This window comes from Oncorhynchus keta, chromosome 5, assembly GCF_023373465.1.
Source record: "Oncorhynchus keta strain PuntledgeMale-10-30-2019 chromosome 5, Oket_V2, whole genome shotgun sequence".
NCBI classification, from domain to species: Eukaryota; Metazoa; Chordata; class Actinopteri; order Salmoniformes; family Salmonidae; genus Oncorhynchus; species Oncorhynchus keta.
Genome location: NC_068425.1, coordinates 21152976 through 21178183, shown reverse-complemented (window position 1 = coordinate 21178183; position 25208 = coordinate 21152976). Strand labels below are relative to the sequence as shown.

Here is a 25208-nt window from a genome sequence, read left to right as displayed (position 1 = left end):
CTGCTTAGTATCAGTCAGCCCTTTTTGCCACTCAACCGCGAAATCCACAGCCCATTGTTGCGCCCTGTAGGGCTGGTGTTCTGACCAGACCTGATTGTTCATGTCAGACTCTGAACCAGCCCCGGCCCTCCTCCTCTGCCCAACATGAGAAGTCAGAGGCTGTGAAAAGGAGCAGCCAATCACAGTAATGCTGACAGGAGATGAGTTGAGGGCTGTCTGGGAAATAGGAAGGGACAGAGATTAGACCCAATGACATTGGCAGGGTCACAGCTGGACAAAGCTGGGGAATACCCAACAGACCTCAGCACAACTACAGTCTTTATTGCTATCATCAATCATCAACTCAAACAAGATAAACTGTAACAAAAAGTGAATTATTGGGAAACTAAACCTGATGCATATGAGTTTAGTAAACAGCCAGCCACCTATGGACAGAGACACACACAATAAATATGCATAGGCCACAGATTTTGAATTCATACAGGTTTTGAAATGTTCCTTATCACTCAAACATGATCAACATCTGAGATATTGAATGTTTAATCCCCCTGTATAAGAATGACTTGCATCACATCACAAAATAAACTTCTCTCCTCGAACTTTATTCAGGCAAAAGTTAGGGTTTGTGACAATGCGTTTCCATTGACAGGAGATGGCGCTAGATCATAGAAGATTACAGGGTAGCTCTTTTCTCCAAGGAGAACAACAGCCCAATGGTGATTTTTGAACAAATATGACATTTCACAATTATTAAATAGTTTGATGTACTTTCTTTAAATCCTCAAAATATGTATTTGTGTAGTGTAATAATTTGTGTTCTGAAAAAAATATTCTAAACAAAATATTTGAAACAAAATATTATACACAAATGCAGTGCCCTCGGAAAGTATTCAGAACCTTTGACTTTCCCCCCCAACAAAAATGTGTTACAGCCGTTTTCTAAAATGGATTAAAACGTTTTTTTAAAACATCAGCAATCTACACACAATACCCCATAATGACAAAATGAAAACAGGTTTTTAGAAATGTTTGCAAATCTATTAAATCTAAAAAACAGAAATACCTTATTTACAATAAGTTTTCAGAACTTTTTCTAGGAGAATCGTAATTGAGCTCAGGTGCATCCTGTTTCCATTGATCATCCTTGAGATGTTTCTAGAACTTGATTAGAGTCCACCTTTGGTAAATTAAATTGATTGGACATGATTTGGAATGGCACACGCCCTGTCTATGCAAGGTCCCACAGTTGACAGTGCATGTCCAGGCAAAAACCAAGACATGAGGTCGAAGGAATTGTCCGTAGAGCTCGAGACAGATTGTGTCGAGGCACAGATCTGGGAAAGGGTACCAAAAAATGTCTGCAGCATTGAAGGTCCCCAAGAACACATTGGCCTCCATCATTCTTAAATGGAAGAAGTTTGGAACCACCAAGACTTTCCTAGAGCTGGCTGCCCTGCCAAACTGAGCCATCGGGAGAAGGGCCTTGGTCAGGGAGGTGACCAGAACCCAAAGCTATTGTTCCTTTGTGCAGATGGGAGAACCTTCCAGCAGGACAAGCATCACTGCAGCACTCCACCAATCAGGCCTTTATGGTAGAGTGGCCAGATGGAAGCCACTCCTCAGTAAAATACATATCAGCCCGCTTGGAGTTTGCCAAAAGGCACCTAAAGACTCTCAGACAATGAGAAACAAGATTATCTGGTCTGATGAAACCAAGATTGAACTCTTTGGCCTGAATGCCAAGCGCCATGTCTGGAAGAAACCTGGAACCATTCATACGGTGAAGCATGGACAACGACCCTAAGCACACAGCCAAGACAACGCAGGAGTGGCTTCAGGACAAATCTCTGAATGTCCTTGAGTGGCCTAGCCAAAGCCCGGACTTGAACCCGATCGAACATCTCTGGAGAGACCTGAAAATAGCTGTGCAGCAATGCTCACCATCCAACCTGACAGAGCTTGACAGGATCTTCAGAGAAGAATGGGAGAAACTCCCCAAATACAGATGTGCCAAGCTTGTACAAAGTACTGAGTAACGGGTAGAATACTTATGTAAATGTGATATTTCCATTTTTTTATTTTTTATAAATTGGCAAACATTACTGAAAACCTGTTTTTTCTTTATCATTTTGGGGTATTGTGTGTAGATTGATAAGGGGAAAAACACAATATAAGCAATTTTAGAATAAGGCCATAACATAACACAATGTGGAAAAAGTCAAGGGGACTGAATACTTTCCGAAGTCAATCTACTATACTATAGATACTCTACCAGACAAAAGTTTGGACACACCTACTCATTCAGGGGTTTTTCTTTATTTTTTAAAACTATTTTCTACATTGTAGAATAATTGTGAAGACATCAAAACTATGAAATAACACATATTACATGTAGTAACCAAAAAAGTGTTGAACAAATCAAAATATATTTTATATTTGAGATTCTTCAAAGTAGCCAACCTTTGCCTTGATGACAGCTTTGCACACTCTTGGCATTTTCAACCAGCTTCATGAGGTAGTCATCTGGAATTCATTTAAATTAACTAGTGTGCCAAATACAGGCTGCATCACATCTGGCCATGGTTGGGAGTCCCATAAGGTTGCGCACAATTGGCCCAGCGTTGTCCGGGGTAGGCCGTCATTGTAAATAAGAAATTGTCATTAACTGACTTGACTAGTTAAATAAAGGTTACACATAATGTCAAGAGTATGCGAAGCTGTCATCAAGGCAAACAGTGGCTACTTTGAAGAACATAAAATATATGTTTTGGTTACTACATATATGTGTTATTTCATCATTTTGATGTCTTCCCTATTATTCTACAATGTAGAAAATAGTTTAAAAAATAAAGAAAAACCCTTGAATGAGTAGATGTGTCAAACATTTGACTGGTACTGTATATATATTCATCAAAACCCCTGCCTGTTATACACAGAGTTTATTCACTGTTTCCAGTGGGCCCCAAAGCTATAGTGAAGGGCCTTTTCCAGGGAACCCTGGCAAAAGCTTACACACTGAACCTGCATTCATAGCTCTGACAGCGACCAAAAAGGAAGATGGTGACATACTCTCGTGAGTCACAGGCTCAGGTTGGTGGGGGAAACAAGATGAGGTCAACACGTGGGCAAGAAAAAAAAAGCAAGACATCCTGAGTATCTCTGAAAACAAAGTCCACTCCTGTCAAGATCATGTTAATCATTGACCAATGAAAGTATGGCTCCACCTCCTTTACTCTGTGTTTGGGAGAGCCTGGTATCTGAAAGCAGATGGTGATCTGCATGAGACAATAACAATTTGGGTTATGTCTCCCTGCAGTGTGAGTAATGTACAGTTATACAGAATATATCACCCATTAAAGCAAGGGGGCATTTGTCCAGATAAGCTTTAAGGGGACAAATAATGCAGCATAAGAACAGATAAGGTGGCCATTCAGCAGTAACCTGCTTCTTTCAGTATTTTGAACTGATGACCTCTCACATGAGCTTCAGATCATTGGTCGACCATTTAAAGCAAAGCGTCAAGTATTGAGCTTTTTGTGTGTGGATAAATGTTGTATGCTGCCCATTTTGAGGAGGAAATGTGTTGTTTTTGGTTCAAATTATTATCCCCAAAAAAGATAAAACATAGGTAACCTTGAAGGCTTGATGGTCACAATGTATGACATTGTTTCATTGAAATTAAACAACAGAGTGACTTTCACTTTCTAGTTTGTGTAATGTCAAAATGGCAGAAATGTCCTTATGTCCTTATCTTCTGTATGTTTGTTTCAAGTTTTAATAAAAAAGTCCCATGACCTTCTAGTGTAATGATTTATTTGCTGAAGCAAATTGCCTATTAAAATAACCCCCTCAGTGTGGTGCAGAATTAACAGAATAGTCATTTGTTGAGAAGTCATCACGATAAACACCCAACAGATGCTCATAACTGACCAGCAAAAAATCTCATAAATTCTTTCCTTGAATAGTTCATTAGACCATTCTGGAACATGAAGTCACTATTCCCAGAGCTATCTTTCCATCGGAAAGAACATGTTTCCGAAAGCCTCATTCCAAATGTTATTATTTAAGTGAATTTACTCATCAGTCTCAAAATAAATGGGCCAAAATGCATGTAATTTGGGAGCCTATTTAAAATACACAGACAACGTATTAAAGTAAATGATGGAGTGTTATGTTGCTATGCCGGAAAAAGTCTGAAAGAATAGAGGAAAGGTGGGATTTGAAATCCTCTGGGAACTTTTTTGGGGGCCCTAGATTATTACAACCGATTTCAGATGATAGATTTTGAACACAATTAACATATTGTAATAATTGACTGTTTGAAGAGTTGTGTGGGTAGTCTCCAATCTAATTATTAATATACACCATAAAATTCACATTATCCAGGTAACACCCACCTACAATACATAATAGATAGTCTTCTCTGTCACGCTTTCACCTTTAATATACTGTATAGCTACACCTCAGCTGAATTATTCAGTCTTGCAGGGAGGGAGTTTGACGTCCCACTGCCTAGTGGATAGTACTCAGAGATAATCAGAGAATAACACACGGAACGTGTTTGATCACCAATGCAGCCAGAAATTAATACACTTTTCTTCTGTATATGCTGTCTCGTAACATAGTATCAGCTATTCAGAGACTCGCCGAAAGCACAGCACATTTATTATTATCGATGTATTTTCAAAAGTATGAACAGTAGGCTTTGCTCACCGTCCATAAGCTGTTATATTATCGACTAATGACTATTATTATGATAACATGTACAGAATTTGAAACGTGCCTATATTGTAACCAGTACAATATGTCTCTGACTGTTTGGTCTGGCACAAAGACAGCCATCATAACGTTGCTGTAAATATTTACAATATAAATACCAAACCTGGACCTTTTCAATACGTTATCTCTAAATTGACCAATTATTGAACGACCCTCATATACCTTCTTATAGAAATAAGCCAATAGGTGTGATTTACTCACCCTCTGTTATCCAATCCATGAATATATGTACGCTGCAATTGCTTTACTCCAACGGCTTGCTGGCTCGCGTGATAGCCAATGGTGTACCAGCCCGTACAATCTTGCTGACTTGTTTATCCAATCAGCTGTTGTGCTTGGCTTTGTTGTTGGTGATGACATGGACATATTTGTTGTTACTGGAAGGCGAGGGTAGAGCGTGGTAAGGAGGATCAGGTTTGAGCGATTGATTTCGACATTTCGAAGAAAAAAAAGGAGGCTTTGTTTTCCTAGGTTTCAACGATAAAAATAACTGGAGTGTGGGGTGAACAGCGGTTATGTCGGTGAATATGGACGAACTCAGGCATCAAGTGATGATCAACCAGTTTGTTTTGACTGCTGGTTGTGCTGCTGATCAAGCGAAGCAGCTTCTTCAAGCGGCTCACTGGCAATTCGAGGTATGCGATGTGTGTTTATATGTTGGTTTCATAGCGATGCAGCTAACTAGCCACTTTAGCTAGCTAACAAAGGCAAATAATGAGAAGTTCTCCGAAATTAGAGAATGGCGATTTTTTTTTACAACCATGTAAATAAACCCAGTCATACGACGGATAATCCGGAAGACCTGGTCTAACATTAGGAAATGCGGTGTTTGCCATCGAATTTCTACTTTGACTGTTCACACTAGTTAACGTTAACTAGATGGGAAATCGATGCTGCTAACGTTATTGTTTTGAAATATGTATTGGCTACGTTGGTTATTTTATGTTAGGTTTTTCATTTTGACCCTATTCAATATCAATTTGCATTATCTAACTAGCCATGGTTGCAGTTGATGTGATCTGATTTCTTTCAATGCCATTTGAACATAATCAATCTCGAACGTCTAATTTAGCTAGATACAGTAATAGTGCAACCGGCTTTTGGTAACTAACTAACTAGCCACCCAGAGAGCGTCTGAATAGGTGTGTCCAGAAAGAAAATACCTGGTTGAGTTTTTTGAATCCATAAGGTTAACTTTGTTTACATTCTTGACTTGACACCACCAAACACGCAGAGGCTCTTCCTGTCCAGACCCCATTGTTGTAGTAAGTAAAAAGTGTCTCAAACTTTGCCTTTGTTTTTTGCCGCTGCTCTGAAAATGTTTAGGCTATTTAGTGTAATAGCATGTATGTTACATAGCTAGCACACAAAGCAATTCATACCTCAGTCCCAACTGGTATGATTTATGACCAGTCAAAACACACTTCCAATTTTGGAACAAGCTTCTACTAGTTATTACTTTCCATATTTGGCTGCGTAAGAGTAGTGCACCAATAAACACACTCACAACACACATTTAAAGAACATTGTGTTTATGATTGCTTGTTGAACAAGGTTAGGGAAAGGTGACACAGCGGACCTCCTGGATTGACCGTACTCTTGTCCAGGAGTATTCATAGGGGATATCTATCTTTAGGCAGATTACGGTGCCTTATCCTTCCAGTTGTTCATATCCAGTACTCCTAGTCCTGGCTCAGAGATGCACACCGTATGAGCAGGCGTTTCTTCTAAGCTGACACACAGCGTGACCCTTTTCAATCATGGCTTCAGCCAGAGCAGCAAGGTGGAATTGTAATTTGAATGAGTGTAATAGTAACATATGTTTTTCGTGAATAGATAATTCACTACATGATATGAAAGAAAAATCCAGTTCATGTTGAAGCACACCCTAGAGTAATGTATAATGAATAGTATGTAAAGTATAGTATATCTGCTCCTGTTTGAAGAGCTCAGCTGGCCACTGGTTTGAAATATTCAACAGGGCCCTAAGTATGGACAACAGAGAGATGCTGAGAAGATCTGAGGCTTCAGGCCTCTGCTTCCAGATGGTTTCCCAAACACACCCCTGCTCTGTCTAATGGCCAAACTTTTGTTAGTGCGCGAGCAGAAGTGGCTGGGCCAGGTAGTTTGAAGGGGCTGAGGAGGCTGCTCAGCTCCACCCAGGCTTCTGAGAGTAGAGTCAGCCTGTAGCTTGATTGGAGCAGATGCATTGCAGAGACAACTTAGCCTCCTCTGGGCAACCTGTCCGGCTCAAGGTCAAAGAGCTCCCCCAGGTGCTGTTGGCTAAGGAATGGAGGGTCAAAATATTAGGAACACCTGCTCTTTCCATGACAGACTGACCAGGTGAAAGCTGTGATCCCTTATTAATGTTACTTGTTAAATCCACTTCAATCAGTGTAGATAAAGTGGAGGAGACATGTTAAAGAGGGATTTTTAAGCCTTGAGACAAGTGAGACATTGTGTATGTGTGGGCCAGACAAAATATTTAAGTGCCTTTGAATGGGGTATGGTAGTAGGTGCCAGGCGCACCGGTTTAAGTGTGTCTGCAGTGCGGCTGGGTTTTTCATCCTCAATAGTTTCCTGTGTGTATCAGGAATAGTCCACCACCCAAAGGACATCCAGCCAACTTGACACAACTGTAGGAGGCATTGGGGTCAACATGGACCAGCAACCCTGTGGAACGCTTTCGACACCTTGTAGAGTCCAAGCCCCAACGAATTGAGGCTATTCTGAGGACAAAGTGGGTGCAACTCAATATTAGGAAGGTGTTCCTAATGTTTTGTGCTCTCTGTTTATATATTGTGTATACATATTGTATATACTGTATGTGTATATGTAGATCTCTCTATATAACATATTTATTTATAATACAATCTCAAAATGTTAGCCTTTATTACTTAATTGAATTTCTTTGTGTTGTCATGTCTACTCATGGCTCCTGGCTGCAGGGCAGGCTGTGTCTGCTCATGGCTCCTGGCTGCAGAGCAGGCTGTGTCGTCGTGTCTGCTCATGGCTCCTGGCTGCAGGGCAGGCTGTGTTGTCGTGTCTGCTCATAGCTCCTGGCTGCAGGGCAGGCTGTGTTGTCGTGTCTGCTCATAGCTCCTGGCTGCAGGGCAGGCTGTGTTGTCGTGTCTGCTCATAGCTCCTGGCTGCAGGGCAGGCTGTGTTGTTGTGTCTGCTCATAGCTCCTGGCTGCAGGGCAGGCTGTGTCTCTGTCACTCCCTCAGGGCACAGCCCCTAACTCAGCCTCATTATCCCTGTTACTACACCATTATTAATGCACTTCTTTCTTCTGCACTCTTCCATATCACCCTAAGTATTCTTTTTGTGTTCACCTATATTTATTTATCCTATTTCTATTTCAGGCTGTTTTTTTATATGTTTTTGTTATTATTTGCTGTGCCCTCAATTAGACGCCTGTTCAAGTCTTCTGCTTTTATATAGGCCTAGTGCTGGGCTTCATTGCAGTGTTCTGTCAGTCATGTTACATAAGAAACACTGTCATGACTCTTCTCTGCTCCATTGCTAGGTTTTCTGCTCAATTGCTAGGTTTTCTGCTCCGTAAGGTAATGGATGCTCTCACTTAAAGCCCATGAGAAGTACTGAAACCTTTATGCCGATGCTCTTAGATATGGTGTTGCACTGTGTGTTTGTAACCTACATTATTTGTGTGTGAAACGGAACCGTTGTTGATGGTCTTGGATGTACACAGAAACACACTTAACATTAAAAAACATAAATAGACAAAGAACAGTGTGATCCCAGCAGCCTGGTAGACAATGGCAGTGCAGCACATTCATGTTGATATGTGTGTCACGTTGAGCAGCAGACATTCCTGCACTACTGCTGCTGTTGTCAAACAACCACAGAGCATGGTTTGTGGGGGAGGGGCTGGCTTCAGCCGTGAGGGGAAACCACACATTCATTGAAGTGTTCGCAGAGAGATTCTAGTAAAAGGAAATGGAGGCTAAGCAAGGGACTAAGGTTTAGCTAGACATGCTGTCATTTTAGTAGAAGGCTGCATGTAATTATTTTAATCCAGTCACTAAGACACGTTCATATTTGAGGCGATTTGTATACAAAGGAATGACACCGCATTTGTCAATTTTCCACCTCTTAAAAAGAACATGAATCATGGGCCAGTCAGACTACGTGAATCATAAAACCGGTATCTTGCAATCAAATCTGATAAACTACTAAGGATATGTTTTGGTATGAGTGTATTTTTGTTTCCGGCCCATGGTGTCCTTACCAGGCTGCCTTTGTGTTCACAACAGAGTGAAACAATAGAAGTAGCTTATGGACTTCCTTGTTTGTGTTCAAGCGCAGCAACTGAAAGTAGGACTACTTGTTTACATTGTGTTTCCTCATAGCCCGTCAGAAGAAGGCTGTCACAAACAAGGTTTTATTGTGGCCTAGGTGAATTGTCCCTGAGAATATAGCACATACCCTATTCACAGTGGTTTATATAGCCTAAACTGTTTACATGTCACTGAGTTGTAACACTAAGTAAAGGAACAGTACTAGGCTACTAGCGATTTTCTTTTCCATGCTAATTATCATTTTAAACAAGCTTGTGTATTGTGTACATTCTCACTGAGCCATTAGCCTGTCTGCCACTGCCTCTCTCTCCGCGTGGTTTACAAACCCTGTTTTAGAAAGTGGAGGATAATAGTTTTAACCGCAGAGTCATGTGATCTACTCGTACCAACTGACCCATAGGCCGATGCTAGCAGAGGGGGATGGGGGTTAGGCTCTCCACAGTGAGCGGATTGGAAGGTGAAATGTGTTACTACTGTTTTGTGGTCCGCAAACTAAGGATGGGCATGAGTACTGGAACGGACGTCAAAACTCAATCTTTAACCAGAGATTATAATTTTTTTATACTGTAAAACTATTTGGTCCAATTTTTTTTATTGAAGACAATGTTCATTTGCTTTGACTCTAATGTTCAATTTGTACATGTGCATTTACGTAACACAAACAAAGAAACCAAGCCAAGCATCACACAGTTCTGCTCCCTAAATTCCTTTTACCCTCCTTGTCTCACTCACTCAGTTGTGTTCTGACCTGCTCCCTCTAGACACGCGTGATGGGTGCACACACAACCTCTCGTTAGGCCTACAGAAATAAATGCCTATAAAAACAGATCTAACTGATGGGATACACAAGCTACATTCCTTGCCAAATGTAGTGTTTTATCACAAATTCAAAATGGACTGGTTGGCAGAAATAGGGAAATATGTGTTCCAACAATGTCCTGCAATTTTGGAATAATTGTGTAATTTACTGCTTTAATATGATACTTTGCAGTTGTCACGAGTTACCACAAAGTCAAAATTGGCTATACGGAACAATTCATGAAAACCAAAAAATAGAAGAGACATTGTAGAAACAAGCAGGGTTTATTTTTATTTAACCTTTATTTAACTAGACAAGTAAGTTAATAACAAATTCTTATTTACAATGACGGCCTAACCCGGACGACGCTGCGCCAATTGTGCACTGCCCTATGGGACTCCAAATCACAGCCGGTTGTGATACAGTCTGGAATCGAACCAGGGTCTGTAGTGCCTTAAACCGCTGCGCCACTCGGGAGCTTGACCTTTTGGCTGTGACGACCCCACTTTGTGAACTGCTAGTGCCATTTTAAAATTGGTTAGCCGTGGCTATATATAACCCCCGTAAACATAGACGGGTTATATTCTGAAATATGCTATAACATTAGTTTGATAAAGACAGAGCGTAGTTTCATCAGAATCATTAAGCCTAAGCCTACTCACCAAAGATGTCATGGTCATCATTCATCCCCTTGCAGTGTTCAAAGTGAAATTGTTATTCCATTTAGAAAATTCCAAAGAACAGGCAGAATAAACTAGACAACTTGTGTATATCCGAAAAAAATAAATACATATTTTGGTTTGTAACCCAGTTTCAAATGCTCAGATGTGCATCACTTTGCACTATTCGGTTCTATTTTATTCTGTTATGTTACATTTTTACATTTTAGTCATTTAGCAGATGCTCTTATCCAGAGCAATTAGGGTTGAGTGTCTTGGTCATGGGCATATCGACATGTTTTTTTTCACCATGTCAGCTCGGGATTCGAACCAGCCACCTTTCGGTTACTGGCCCAACGCTCTTAACTGCTACTATAAAATAGATGTGTCTTGACTGTGGTAAGGGCTCGGGAAATAAGAGTCTTGTCTGCTAAATTAACAAAACAAGGCTATGCCATTGCACAGCTTATAGGCTTCTACAAGAAGTGCCACACTGTTTTGGTTACTATCTTTTTGAAGATTGAGTTCCAATATATAATACAACCAGTTGATATTACAGGTTCAGTAAATGTATCTTAAGTGGCACTTGTTTGAGACGGTTTGTGTCAAGAACTGCTACGCTGGTGGGTTTTTACATGTTCAACAGTTTTCTGTGTATCAAGAATGGTCTACCACCCAAAGGACATCCAGCCAACTTGACACAACTGTGGGAAGCATTGGAGTCAACATGGGCCAGCATCCCTGTGGAACACTTTCGACACCTAGTAGAGTCCATGCCCCGACGAATTGAGGCTGTTCTGAGGGCAAAGGGGGTGGGGGGTCGTTCGCAACTCAATATTAGAAAAGTGTTCTTAATGTTTTTGTACACTCAGTGTATATATGAGGCAATTTAGCAATTAGGATTTGTTATCTTTACTGGTTATGATAAATTACGCTTTGTTGCGCACTGTTGGCATAGCTAACTGCACACATTTTTTCCAGTGTGGGCCTTGTGTTCTAAAAGTATTTTTTTCCCTGAATATTCAGAAAAAAATTGTGCGAGTACTTGAAGAGTCAATGGTCAAATGCCCATCTTACCGCAAATGGCAGTTCAAGTGCTCACAATGTTCTCACAGACAACTTCCTCTCTTCCCCTCATTCTGTCTCTCTCTCTCCCTCCACAGACAGCCTTAAGCTCCTTTTTCCAGGAGGCCAACATCCCTAGTCACCACCACCAGATGGTAAGTGCATTTTGTTCCCCTTAAAAAAGAAAAAAGGGCTTAAGGCATGTATTACATTCTGTCAGTGTGTCCAGGGAGCTAATATATAGCATGGCAGCAGAGTCAGTGACCAGGCCAGTCTGCTCCTCCTCTTCAGTCAGACAGACAGAGGGACAGATTCACCAACAGGACAGGACTAGAGCCATGGGCATAGTAGTACAGCTGTCTGGCAGAGTGACATCACTGGAGTTATTGCTCCTGAGTAGTAAAGTCTATATCCTGCTATACTACTCCACGGTGCTTATTGGTTTTCAACACTGCCCAAGCCTTTTAGGGTAAGCTTACTTAAGATATACTGCCACATGGACTGGCACTATGCATTTTAGTGCAATACACGTTTCATATCATGAATTCTTAAACCTTGTACAATATTTTGAAACCTTTTCCTTCAACATGTATTGCATGACAACTCCGTATGTCAGGCACAGCGAAGTAGCTGGGTCGAAATAGCTTTAACCACGATGAAAGCAATGGCACAAGGCTGGCTCCTGTCCTTGGCCCAAGCCAATTTACGCAATGCTATTCGGCTATAGTGATCATGTGGTCCGTGCTTGAAACCATTTCTGCTTCAACTGACCAGTAAAAGCCCTGGAGCGGCGAACTGGAAATGTTATGTAATGTTTACCACATGGAGGCTGTGCTGTGAGCATGCAGTGTTGACGTGCATACTGAACCCAGCCATCTCCTCTGATCATCTGTCTGTTGCTGCTCTGCTGCTACAACACTGTTTTAGTTTTCTCTCTCTTTTTCCCTTCCTCTTGGGTGGGAGGAGCATGTTCGAGCTTGAGAGAGAGAGAGAGAGAGAGGAAGTGTGTGAGTGGCGGGGGCCAGGGTTTGTTATTATTTTCGGTGCAGCCATTACATCATTGTGTGTGTGTGTGTGTGTGTGTGTGTGTGTGTGTGTGTGTGTGTGTGTGTGAGAGAGAGAGGCGGGCATGTGCATGCTGGGAGGAGGAGTGATGTAAGAGAGCTATCTGCTACAGAGGAGGAGGAAGGGCTGTTAAAGGATAGAGAGAAAGAGAGAGTGTGGAGAGGCAGTCATCAGCAGCTGCAAGTCATCTCCATGTATTGCGGGTGTTAGTCCTTCCCCCTCTCTCTCTAGGTTGCCCTGCACTCTCCTTGGGGCCTGGGGGAGCCACAGGGGAAACAGTGGGTGTGGGGAAGAAAGAGCTCCGTGTAGCAACAATAATGTACACAACACTGCCCTCAATCAAACACTATTGACTATACAGGGAGAACAAATATGTGTATATGTAAGGGACTCTTATAGCCTTAAACCTACACCGAAGGGTCACATTTCCACAACCACTTGACATCCAGGGTTGCATTTCTTGTTGTAAACATGGGGCTTGGTTTTCATTAATTTAATTAGACCTAGTACTTGACCTGAGAACAAATCAAATCAAATGTATTTATATAGCCCTTCGTACATCAGCTGATATCTCAAAGTGCTGTACAGAAACCCAGCCTAAAACCCCAAACAGCAAGCAATGCAGGTGTAGAAGCACGGTGGCTAGAAAAAACTCCTAGAAAGGCCAAAACGTAGGAAGAAACCTAGAGAGGAACCAGGCTATGTGGGGTGGCCAGTCCTCTTCTGGCTGTGCCGGTGGAGATTATAACAGAACATGGCCAAGATGTTCAAATGTTCATAAATGACCAGCATGGTCAACAATAGTAAGGCAGAACAGTTGAAACTGGAGCAGCAGCATGGCCAGGTGGACTGGGGACAGCAAGGAGTCATCATGTCAGGTAGTCCTGGGGCATGGTCCTAGGGCTCAGGTCCTCCGAGAGAGAGAAAGAAAGAAGGAGAGAATTAGAGAAAACACACTTAGATTCACACAGGACACCGAATAGGACAGGTGAAGTACTCCAGATATAACAAACTGACCCTAGCCCCCCGACACAAACTACTGCAGCATAAATACTGGAGGCTGAGACAGGAGGGGCTCAGGAGACACTGTGGCCCCATCTGAGGACACCCCCGGACAGGGCCAAACAGGAAGGATATAACCCCACCCACTTTGCCCAAAGCACAGCCCCCACACCACTAGAGGGATATCTTCAACCACCAACTTACCATCCTGAGACAAGGCTGAGTATAGCCCACAAAGATCTCCGCCACGGCACAACCCAAGGAGGGGGGTGCCAACCCAGACAGGATGACCACAACAGTGAATCAACCCACTCAGGTGACGCACCCCCTGCAGGGGACGGCATGAGAGAGCCCAGTAAAGCTGAAAAATGACTCAGCCCCTGTAATAGGGTTAGAGGCAGAGAATCCCAGTGGAAAGAGGGGAACCGGCCAGGCAGAGACAGCAAGGGCGGTTCGTTGCTCCAGAGCCTTTCCGTTCACCTTCCCACTCCTGGGCCAGAGCTACACTCAATCATATGACCCACTGAAGAGATGAGTCTTCAGTAAAGACTTAAAGGTTGAGACCGAGTTTAAATCTCTGACATGGGTAGGCAGACCGTTCCATAAAAATAGAGCTCTATAGGAGAAAAAGCCCTGCCTCCAGCTGTTTGCTTAGAAATTCTAGGGACAATTAGAGGCCTGCGTCTTGTGACCGTAGCGTACGTGTGGGTATGTACGGCAGGACCAAATCAGAGAGATAGGTAGGATCAAGCCCATGTAATGCTTTGTAGGTTAGCAGTAAAACCTGAAATCAGCCCTTGCTTTGACAGGAAGCCAGTGTAGAGAGGCTAGCACTGGAGTAATATGATAAAAAAAATTTGGTTCTAGTCAGATTCTAGCAGCCGTATTTTTGCACTAACTGAAGTTTATTTAGTGCTTTATCCGGGTAGCCGGAAAATAGAGCATTGCAGTAGTCTAACCTAGAAGTGACAAAAGCATGGATTCATTTTTCTGCATCATTTTGGACAGAAAGTTTCTGATTTTTTGCAATATAGATGGAAAAGCTGTCCTCGAAATGGTCTTGATATGTTCTTCAAAGAGAGATCAGGGTCCAGAGTAACGCCGGTGTCCTTCACAGTTTTATTTGAGACGACTGTACAAACCATTAAGATTAATTGTCAGATTCAACAGAAGATCTCTTTGTTTCTTGGGACCTAGAACAAGCATCTCTGTTTTGTCCGAGTTTAATAGTAGAACGTTGCAGCCATCCACTTCCTTATGTCTGAAACACATGCTTCTAGCGAGGGGCAATTTTGGGGCTTCACCATGTTTCATTGAAATGTACAGCTGTGTGTCATCCGCATAGCAGTGAAAGCAACATTATGTTTTCGAATAACATCCCCAAGAGGCAAATGTATAGTGAAAACAATAGTGGTCCTAAAACAGAACCTTGAGGAACACCGAAATTCTTACAGTTGATTTGTCAGAGGACAAACCATTCACAGAGACAAACTGATCTTTCCGACAGATAAGATCTCAACCAGGCCAGAACATGTCCGTAGACCAATTTGGGTTTCCAATCTCTCCAAAAGAATGTGGTGATCGATGGTATCAAAAGCAGCACTAAGGTCTAGGAGCACGAGGACAGATGCAGAGCTCGGTCCGATGCCATTAAAATGTCATTTACCACCTTTCACAAGTGCCGTCTCAGTGCTATGATGGGGTCTAAAACCAGACTGAAGCATTTTGTATACATAGTTTGTCTTCAGGAAGGGGCAAGTGAGTGCTGCTGCTACAGCCTTCTCTAAAATGTTTGAGAGGAATGGAAGATTCGATATAGGCCGATAGTTTTTTATATTTTCTGGGTCAAGGTTTGGCTTTTTCAAGAGGCTTTATTACTGCCACTTTTAGTGAGTTTGGTACACATCCAGTGGATAGAGAGACATTTATTATGTTCAACATAGGAGGGCCAAGCACAGGGAAGCAGCTCTTTTCAGTAGTTTAGTTGGAATAGGGTCCAGTATGCAGCTTGAAGGTTTAGAGGCCATGATTATTTTCATCATTGTGTCGTAGATATAGTACTAAAAACACTTGAGCGTGTCTCTCTTGATCCTAGGTCCTGGCAGAGTTGTGCAGACTCAGGACAACTGGGAGGCTTGGAGGAATACGCAGGTTTAAAGAGGAGTCCGTAATTTGCTTTCTAATAATCATAATCTTTTCTCAAAAAAGTTAATGAATTTATCACTGCTAAAGTGAAAGTCATCCTCTCTTGGGGAATGCTGCTTTTTAGTTAGCTTTGCGACAGTATCAAAAAGGAATTTCGATTGTTCTTATTTTCCCAATTAAGTTAGAAAATAGGATGATCGAGCAGCAGTGAGGCTCTTCGATACTGCACGGCACCGTCTTTTCCAGCTAGTCGGAAGACTTCCAGTTTGGTGTGGTGCCATTTCCGCCCAATTTTCTGGTGCTTTGCTTCAGAGCTCGGGTATTTTCTGTGTACCAGGGAGCTAGTTTCTTATGAGAAATGTTTTTAGTTTTTAGCGGTGCAACTGCATCTAGGTATTGCCAAGGTTAAAATTGAGATCCTCAGTTAGGTGGTTAACTGATTTTTGTCCTCTCCCTTGGGTAGGCAGAGGGAGTCTGGAAGGGCATCAAGGAATCTTTGTGTTGTCTGTGAATTTATAGCACGACTTTTGATGGTCCTTGGTTGGGGTCTGAGCAGATTATTTGCTGCAATTGCAAACGTAATAAAAAAATGATAGTCCAGGATTATGAGGAAAACATTAAGATCCACAACATTTATTCCATGGGACAAAACAGGTCCAGCGATGACTGTGACAGTGAGTGGGTCCAGAGACATGTTGGACAAAACCCACTGAGTCGATGATGGCCCCGAAAGCCTTTTTGAGTGGGTCTGTGGACTTTTCCATGTGAATATTAAAGTCACCAAAGATTAGAATATTATCTGCTGGTGACTACAAGGTCCGATAGGAATTAGGAACTCATTGAGAAACGCTGTATATGGCCCAGGAGGCCTGTGTAGCTATAAAAGTGATTGAGTAGGCTGCATAGATTTCATGACTAGAAGCTCAAAAGACGAAAACATCTTTTTTTTTTTTTTGTAATTTGAAATTTGCTATCGTAAATGTTAGCAACACCTCCTTCTTTGGGATGCACGGGGGATATGGTCACTAGTGTGGCTGGGAGGTGAGGCATCATTTAAAACAGTAAATTCATCAGGTTTAAGCCATGTTTCAGTCAGTCCAATCACACATCAAGATTATGATCAGTGATTCGTTCATTGACTATAATTGCCTTTGAAGTAAGGGATCTAACATTAAGTAGCCCTATTTTGAGATGTGAGGTATCATGATCTCTTTCAGTAATGACAGGAATGGAGGTGGTCTTTATCCTAGTGAGATTGCTAAGGCGAACACCGCCATGTTTAGTTTTTGCCCAACCTAGGTCGAGGCACAGACACGGTCTCAATGGTGATAGCTGAGCTGACTACACTGACTGTGCTAGTGGCAGACTCCACTATGCTGGCAGGCTGGCTAACAACCTGCTGCCTGGCCTGCACCCTATTTCATTGTGGAGCTAGAGGAGTTAGAGCCCTGTCTATGTTGGTAGATAAGATGAGAGCACCCTCCAGCTAGGATGGAGTCCATCACTCCTCAGCAGGTCAGGCTTGGTCCTGTTTGTGGGTGAGTCCCAGAAAGAGGGCCAGTTATCTACAAATTCTATCTTTTGGGAGGGGCAGAAAACAGTTTTCAACCAGCGATTGAGTTGTGAGACTCTGCTGTAGAGCTCATCACTCCCCCCTAACTGGGAGGGGCCAGAGACAATTACTCGATGCCGACACATCTTTCTAGCTGACATGCACGCAGAAGCTATGTGATCTCTGACTGTTTCATCCTAACATCGTTGGTGCCGACGTGGATAACAATATCTCTATACTCTCTGCATTCGCCAGTTTTAGCTTTAGCCAGCACCATCTTCAGATTAGCCTTAACATTGGTAGCCCTGCCCCTGGTAAACAGTGTATGATCGCTGGATGATTCGTTTTAAGTCTAATACTGCGGGTAATGGAGTCGCCAATGACTAGAGTTTTCAATTTGTCAGAGCTAATGGTGGGAAGCCGGCGTCTCCAGACCCCGTAACGGGAGGAGTAGAGACCAGAGAAGACTCGGCCTCTGACTCCACCCGCTGCTTAATGGGGAAAACCGGTTGAAAGTTTCTGTCGGCTGGTTGAGCTTTCCTACAGCATTTCCTTCCAGAAACCGTGAGAAAGTTGTCCGGCTGCGGGGACTGTGCCAGGGGATTTATACTACTATCTTTACTTACTGGTGGCACAGACGCTGTTTCATCCTTTCCTACACTGAAATTACCCTTGCCTAACGATTGCGTCTTGAAGCTGGGCTTGTAGCACAGCTATCCTCGCCGTAAGGCGAGTACAGCGACAAGTCATAATAAGTAAGTCCTAGAGAGGATGACATTCCTATATCGATTTAATTACATTGTTTCTTTTCATTACTCTGTACATAATGTAATTAATGGAAAGTGGGTAGTGCACTGTGGTGGTGGTGGTAGTAGGGGTGGTGGTTGTGGTGGTGGTGGTAGTCGTAGTAGTTGTGGTGGTAGTCGTAGTAGATGTAGTTGTTGTGGTGGTAGTAGTGGTTGTGGTAGCGCATGGTAGCACATGACATTTGTCATATCACCTATTTCCCCTCTGATGTGTGAGCCCATGAGGGATGTAACTTTTTGTTGCTGTGGGGCAGTACAAGCTCTACCCTGCCCCTTCTGATGACAAAACAAGTAACCATAAATACTGTAGGAGAAGTTCTGGTTTGAGCCCATAGCCTGGCCAAATATAATGATTTACTCCTTTACTAGGACCTTCCTATAAACTAATTAAACTGCTACCACAACTATTACCACCACTACTATTATCACGACTACTACAATCACTACTATTATCACGACTACTACAATCACTACTATTATCCCTACTACTACTATTATCATCCATACTACTACTACTACTACTATTATCCATACTACTACTACTATCCCTACTACTACTATTATCAATACTATTATCATACTACTACTACTATCCCTACTACTACTTACTACTATTATTATCACTACCACTACTATTATCCCTACTACTACTACTACTGCTATTATCACTACCACTACTATTATCCCTACTATCCCTACTACTACTACTATTATCACTCCACTACTATTATCACTACTACTACTATTATCCCACTACTACCACTGCTACTATTATCACTACTACTACAATTATCAATGCCCCTACTATTATCCTATCACTACCACTACTATTATCACTACCACTACTATTATCCCTACCACTACTACTACTATTATCACTACCACTACTATTATCACTACCACTACTATTATCACTACTACTACTACTACTACTACTACTACTACTACTATTATCACTACTATTACCATCACTACTATTATCACTACCACTACTATTACCATCACTACTATTGTCCCTACTACTACTACTACTACTACTACTATTATCACTACCACTACTATTATCCATACTACAACTACTGCTCACTATCATCCACTGCACTACTATTAACATCACTGTTATCCCTACTATTACCACCACTATTATCTGTCAACTACTATCACTACCACTACTATTATCCCTACTACAACTACTATTATCCACCACTATTATCCATCACTACATTACTACTATTATCCTACCACTACTATTATCCATCACCACTATTATCCCTACTATTACAACTACTATTATCACTGCAACACTATTATCACTCACCACTATTACCATTCTTACCACTATCCTATTATTACCACCACTACTATTATCCCTACTACAACTACTATTATCACTATCACCACTACCACTACTATTGTCATCACTATTATCACCACCACTACTACAACTACTATTTTTATCACTACCACTATTACCATCACTACCATTATCCCTACTATTACCACCACTACTATTATCCCTACTACTACTATTATCACTACCACTATTATCCCTACTACTACTACTATTATCAGTACCACTACTATTATCACCACCACTATAATTTCACTATCACTACTTTTATCCCTACAACCACTATTACTATTATCACTATTATTACCACTACTACTATTATCACTACCACTACTACTATTATCACTACTACTACTATTATCCCACTACTACTATTATACCACTGCTATTATAACTACTACTATTATTACTACTACAATTATCCCTACCACTACTACTATTATCCCTACTACTATCATCCCTACCACTACTACTATCATCATCCCTACCACTACTACTATCATCATCCCTACCACTACTACTATCATCATCCCTACCACTACTACTATTATCCCTACTACTATTATTATCCCTACTACTACTATTATCCCTACTACTACTATTATCCCTACCACTATTATCCCTACCACTATCTCTACTATTATTATCTACTACTATTATCATCCCTACTACTATTATCATCCCTACTACTATTATCCCTACTACTATTATCCCTACTACTATTATCCCTACCCCTACTGCTATTATCATCCCTACTACTATTATCATCCACTACTACTACTATTATCCCACACTACTACACATTATTATCACTACTGCTAACCCTACTACTACTATCCCTACCACTACTATTATTGTCCTACTACCTACTACTATTATCACTACTACTATTATCACTACCACTATTACTATTATCCCTACCACTATTTAAACATCAAGGATGATATCGCAACATTTGAAAGTATGTGGTGTTCAAAACTCTTGAATGTGTATGTGTTTTGTGCAGATGGGGTCCAGTCCAGACCTGCCCTTCCTCTCAGCCAAACATGCTAGACAAGGCCCCAGCCCCACCCTCCCAGCACAGCACTGTAGCTAAACACTGCCCAGCATACGGTTGTCATTGTTATTGTTCTGCCCTGCCTACTCACTGCTTCACTAGGACCAAGCCTTATAGCTGGATCTGGACAGTCTAAGCAGCTGTATTGCTTCTGGGTCGACTTCATTGCTTTATAGCTACCCTGATCACTTGACTAGATAACCCATATTTGAATATCTCTCCTTACTATTAATTTCATAAAAACAAGTTAAATAATTCACAGCTTAAAGATGAACTCAGTCACGTCTCTCCCATGAAAACAGGAAACCCCCTGTATGGACCACCATCTTGGGTCCTGCAGGAGGGGCAGTTTCAGTGTGGTCAACCATCACAGACCCGACAGACAAACCATGCTTGTCCATCTCCTACTGCTGCAGCTGCTGCTCACTCTGACAGACCAGTCACCTCACATCAACACTAAGACTGTGCCTCACCTCACGATACTCAATACTATACTGTATGCTGCACTACACTCTTCTCCCTCCACTTTCAAAATGTCTAGTCATCTTAGCTAGCTATGACCATGCCTGTCCCAGGCTATAATCTGGTTTGGTGACCTAATTTACCTTTTCAACTTTAGACACCTCTTTCATACTATTAGATCACATTTCGGTGCTTGCGTGACCTCATGTCAGAAGGGCCGTGGCTGTGTGTTAGAAATAAAACAGCCCTGACCTCCTGCTGCAATGCTAAGAAGTCCTCTGTCCTGTAATGGCTGCTAATGCCTGCTACCTGATCCCTGTTGGTGGTGGGGGGTGTTTCTATCCTGAGGCACCACACTCAGTCTTACAAATTATAAAGCCATTCATGGCCTCAGTGGGGACATCTGACATTTTGTGCAACTGCACAGCATGTTAAGCTGCCATGTTTACCACAGTGAATGGATGTAGGTGGCTGCCTAGAAACCTGTCTTCACAATGTTCAGCAGTTGTACTGCACACAATGCCCAAGTCTACAAGTGAACTGCCTCCCACAACAGTAACTAACTAATCTAGGCTATTTGTTTTATGAACTCACCAATCATGCCTTCTATTGGTACATAGAGTTCACAGCAGGCAGCAGTAATGGAAGCACCCCATGGGGACCAAATCATTGGGACAGAATGTTAAAATGAAGTGTTTGCATTCAACTCAATGTAAGTCACTCATTTTAAACCCCACGTGTCTTTCTGTTTTCCAGATGTGCACTCCAAGAAACACCCAGCCACGCCGCCTAACTTCCCGACACCATCACCATGCCTCCAAGCTGAGGGCAGATTGCTCGGGAGCCCGGGAGGCGGAGTTCCCACCCAGGTGTCCATGGCCTGCTCCCCCTCCTCCACAGCTGGCTTCGGATCCTTCTGGGCCTCATCACCCCAACCACCAGCCTGTCTGGCTGCCCCCTCCTCGCCCACAGGCCACCACATGCACCACCACCACTACCAGCACCACCACCACATGCACCAGACCCCATGTGCCCCCTGTGTCCCAGCCCCGGCAGCGCCCAGCAGACCCTGTTGTATCGGCCTGCATGGCCAGAGATGACTCTACCCAGGTGTGGGAAGGAGGGGGCTGGGGGAGGATAGGGTGGGGCTGTACAGCTGGGCTGGGCTATGTGCAGCCTAATGAATCTACTAGGTGGGTGGGTGTCAGGATTGGGGGTCTTGTTGACAAGGGTGAAAATACACGCTACTGTTGTTTTCTTCCTTTCTTTCTGTTTTTCTAAACTGACTATGAACAATGTCTCTTTGGAGTACATCGGTTTCCTCTCTCTCTCTTCGTCATAACTCATCAAAGCCTGGGAAGAACCGGGAGAACCACTAATAACAATATGAGGAAGTGGAATAACGTGGTGGAGCTCCTAACCCCCCTGCTGACTCTGGGAAAGGCAGTTTTCTTTGTCAATGCTTGCTGACAACGCAGCAGAGCACTGTAGAGGAGCCATGTGATCTGCTAAAGTGCTTGATCATTAGCTGTTTTTCAAAACTCTTCTCTCCCTTGGGGTTCAATAACGCTCCAGTGATGTGACCAGATTTCACAATAACCAGCAGACAAAATCAAAATGGGACTGCAAACAAATGATGATGGTTTTGTGTTCCCTGGTTGATCTATGGGCCCAGAAAACATTTTCAATATTGTTTAGGTATGGGATCTGTATTGTACAGATCATGTGGAGAAACACCTGTAGCCATTTTGTCAAGTTTCATGTAGCCATGTATCCCTTTTTAAAATGTCTAGTTTTGTAAGTACTATGTAGCTTAGTGAAACTTGACTCAGTGGCTCCACTGCATGCTGTTGTCTGAGAAGTGGGCTTTTCAGTATGTGTGGACTCGAAGCTTTGGTTTTTTGAAACCTGACCTTACATCAGAAGTGTTTTAAGGAGATGTGTAAAGAAATGTAATACTGTAAATTCAGTTTGTGTTGAGATACAGCAAAGTATGCAATCATTTGATGGAAGCCTGAAGCCAGTTTAAAGGCTGATACATTTTTATCATTGTTTTTGGGAACATTTTCTACCTATGGATGTCAAAGGACTCTGAGTCATCGGTCTAAGTCACTGTATCTCAGTTCTAGAGGCCACCATCAGACCCTGGTTTGATTCCAGGCTGTATTACAACCGGGCCGTGATTGGGAGTCCCATAGGTGGCGCACAGCCCAGCATCGTTGGGGCTTGGCCAGGGTATGCAGTCACTGTAAATAAGAATTTGTTCTTAACTGACTTGCCTAATAAACGTTCTTTGACTGATAATGTAAACTGGTTTTCAGTGACAATTATGGAAACATCTTCTGAACTCCATTGTAAATAAAGGCTCAGCAGAAACAAAGTGCAAAAACGTTGAACTCCGTAACCTGGCTGGGGACGAGATTGAGATCTCAGTTATCTGTCAACACTGAATTTAATCTGGTTTGCAAATGTTTTGACTAATATAGATGGGTGTGAGCCATCAGTAGGCTACCTCTTCAGGTTTCTATGGGGAGTAGAGGCCAACTCAGTGATTTACTACGCAATCTCTAGCAGAAGATCAACTGGTTCTACCTCTGGTTAAATAGGAGAGGCCGAATGTATTCCCTGCAGAAACAGTCGGTTTCAATGGGTCAGATTAGCAGAATCTCTCCTAGTGCTCAAAACGTGTGTAATTCCCTCCGTTAGAATAGTGGCTGATTGACTGATGATGAATTGAGTGTCTTGTCAACTATAGAATTATGAATTTAGTACGGGTTGCAAATATTTACTAAATGATTGTTCAGGCAATGTTTACATATGAGATTCAGTGTACTGATGAACAATGCTTCATAACCCAGAGTCTTACTTATAGGTGAGCTCTTCATACAACAGCCCATGTCAGAACATTTGCAAATCTATCAATGGTGACAGATGGAAAGGTAGCCATTTTCACCATCATTCTCATTATAATTATCACAATAAAGAGGGAATAGGGAGGTCTGAACAGGTTGAAGTTGTATACAGAGGGTACTTTATCTGAAATAATGTCACATTCATTCATGCCCTCACTAAATGATGCTTTAATATTATGCCTGCCTGCCACGTCTTCACTCAGACAATCATATTCACACGATCCCTCTGGTTGAATACATGTCAAATCACATTTGTCAAGATGTGACCTTTGTGAGGATGATTTTATAATGTACAATATGGACAGTCGTGTAGCATTGGACAGATGCCACCTGGCCAATGTGGACCCTTGTCAATGTCACCAGAAAGAAGGGACACTGCTCCACTGTGCTGCCATGTGGTCTGTTCTGGTTCTAAATCCATGGATCTTTTCAGATGGACATTAGAAACTCAACGGTGGTTCCTCTTGGGGTGTTCATATCACCACCTCATTCATTAACTCATGTGTTCTATTAAGGGGAACGTTTGTTGTCAACTGCATGAGTTTTGGTTGGTGATTTTCCAGTTCTGTGTTTTTAACAAGGTGGGAATGGAGGGTGGTCCCATAATGAGTGTTTCCTGCTGTGTGGATTACTGGCTCCTCCTCCTCAGTATTGTTGTGGTAACTAACACACCCAGACACAGTAGTGTTGGGTGATTATGGTTCCTGTGGTGATGTGACCCGGTCTCCATTCTCCTCGATCAACAGTAGACCAGTTTGGTCCCCCATGATATCTGTACAAACTGGGTGTTATGAAATGTTTGATCGTCATGTTCACCCATACAAGATGTGCAGAATGCCTGATGGCGAATCTGAAGAACTTAAGTCAAACAACAAGAACTTCTCATGGACCCTCATTTACATCTCTCTAATCCAACTTTTTATATAGATATTTCTGTACTGTGTTGATTTCCCTGTTGAAATGTGTATTTATATGTTTAATAAAATAAGGTATGATCTGCTAAGTGTTGGAGTTGTTCTGGGGTCTTGTTTTTGCTGAGAATAATTGTTGTGCTTTTATGAAATATGGTTGCTAAGGCACTTTTGAACACATCATAACAGTAACTTTGGTTTTTGAGAATATTTTCTGTAAGGTAATATACCTTCAGTAATGATATGACACTGCTCAATACTATAGTAATCTATATATCCCTACAAGTAGTGTCTCTGTAGTACAAAGGAACAAGTAGGCCT

The 25208-nt window shown here is 42.2% G+C and overlaps 1 long non-coding RNA gene and 1 pseudogene across 1 annotated transcript in view; both read left to right on the top strand.

Annotated features, from left to right (window-relative positions):
• Positions 1 to 5276: 5276 nt before the first annotated feature.
• LOC127929941 (UBA-like domain-containing protein 2) lies at positions 5277 to 22164 on the top strand (annotated as a pseudogene).
• A 1135-nt stretch (positions 22165 to 23299) lies between these two features.
• The window catches only part of LOC127930047 (uncharacterized), a 43819-nt gene continuing 41910 nt past the window's right edge, over positions 23300 to 25208 (top strand). The window contains exon 1 of the long non-coding RNA XR_008136614.1: positions 23300 to 24557. This is a non-coding gene — a long non-coding RNA (uncharacterized LOC127930047). The remainder of the gene's footprint in view (positions 24558 to 25208) is intronic.